Source organism: Aplysia californica, unplaced genomic scaffold, assembly GCF_000002075.1.
Source record: "Aplysia californica isolate F4 #8 unplaced genomic scaffold, AplCal3.0 scaffold00242, whole genome shotgun sequence".
NCBI classification, from domain to species: domain Eukaryota; kingdom Metazoa; phylum Mollusca; class Gastropoda; order Aplysiida; family Aplysiidae; genus Aplysia; species Aplysia californica.
In genome coordinates this window covers 307,993-309,737 of record NW_004797512.1, presented here as the reverse complement: position 1 = coordinate 309,737, position 1,745 = coordinate 307,993, and the positions used below count along the sequence as shown (strand labels likewise).

Here is a 1,745-nt window from a genome sequence, read left to right as displayed (position 1 = left end):
TTTCTCTCTTTTTCTTTCTCTTTTCCCCTCCCCACACCCTCTATCCACACCCTCCCATTACCCATTCTCTGTCTCACTCACACAAACACTTATAAAAACGTAGACACACACACAAACACACACACAAACACACACACACACACACACACACACACATACGCTGATGAAAACACAAACACACGAACACACAACCCCAGCAACCTCTGTAAGAGTCACTCACAAACCCCCGCACGCCTTAGCTCACAGACAGTGACATGACAAGGCACCTTTCCAAGCTGAGACAGAGAGTCTCGCTCCCTCGCTTCGTCCCTTCATCACTCCATCCTTCTCTCTTCCACCCTCCCTCCCTCCCTCCCTCACTCACTCCCTTCCACAGTCTGTCCCCACGCGCGCGGACATACGCGTGCATTGTTGCGCTCGCTCTGCCCAGAGACCACAGAACAGTTCTCACCAGCTCAGCGCTTACTCACACGCGATATTTTCTGGCCATGGTTGGCAAAAGTTTTAAGTGACCGGTCGAGGTGTTTATACATCACCTGTGATCGTACAGGGAACCAGCTCACTTCACGGATTTCTGGTAAGGACTTGGAGAACAAAAGCCGTGCGATGATTTTACAGTATAAGAAAAAGCTTACTTACAATATGCAACAAATTACGCCGTCATTCATACTGGTTTCAATTTGTTTTCTCCAAAGTTCAAAACTGAGTGAAGATATTTTTGAGGTTTTATGGACTTTTTGTTTTGAGCGCTTTGATTAGCTTTATTTTTTGTTGCATATCTTTCAAAAATATTTTTTATTATCTTTGGTTTTTTTTGTTTTGTGACTTTGATCGTAAGTAGAAGTCTTTTAGGTCGCTTTGCTTCTGCGATTTTTCGTTTTCACTTGTTTCTTTTTTGTTTTGTTTGTTCGTTCTCTTTTTCAATGGTTTTTGATGACGCCATATCTTTAACTTTTTCATCAACGAAGTCGGTACTCTTCATTCCCCTTGGTGGGAGGCATTGGTTCTGCACTTGGTCCTATCGTAGAATGACTATTTTGCAAAATAAGTCAATCAGAACGGCACACATGGAGATATAACATCATAGTTTTTTTATTTAGCTTTGTTTTGGGTGTGGACATGGTCGTGTGCTGCTTAAAATTAAAAATTAGAAACCTCACGCTATCGTGTAAATAATAATAACGTTAGTAATGATAGAAACAACAACAATAACAATGATACTAATAACAAATTTGATAATAATAGCAATAGTAATAATACGTTTTTTATTTGTTTTAGTAGAGGTTTTACGGTGCTCGCAACTGCAGAAGGTCATATGCGCGCCAAGGGGTGGATGTTAACACAGAAGTCCTTACAGAGAATCAGATTTACTCTGCTCACCCCTCTAGCTTCAACAGCACAAAGTCTGCTTCGACTATTAAGGCACCGAGGAAATAGCTGGTCACGAGAGTGTGACAAACGTACAAAAAAGTATAGGAAAATAACGATAGTAAGGATTAGGAAAGAAAAAGCAGTTGTTCCATGTTGCAGCTCAAGTAGTTACGAGCATTGCATTGATGAATCAGCCCATTTACAATTACAATACTACAGTGCATAGGAACCCCCTTTTGGGAATGGCCTAAAGACACTTCAGTCAGTTGCACCGCCCCAGTGGGTTATAGTAATAATAAGGATAATGTTAAAAATAGTATATAAAAATAATAATAATGATACTACTACTACTACTACTACTACTACTACTACGT

At 40.4% G+C, this 1,745-nt stretch overlaps 1 protein-coding gene across 1 annotated transcript in view; it reads left to right on the top strand.

Annotated features, from left to right (window-relative positions):
- Window positions 1-382: 382 nt before the first annotated feature.
- The window catches only part of LOC101850009 (neuromedin-U receptor 2), a gene marked incomplete in the record, with an annotated part of 48,461 nt that continues 47,098 nt past the window's right edge, over window positions 383-1,745 (top strand). Inside the window, 1 exon segment of the mRNA XM_005100267.3 lies at window positions 383-577.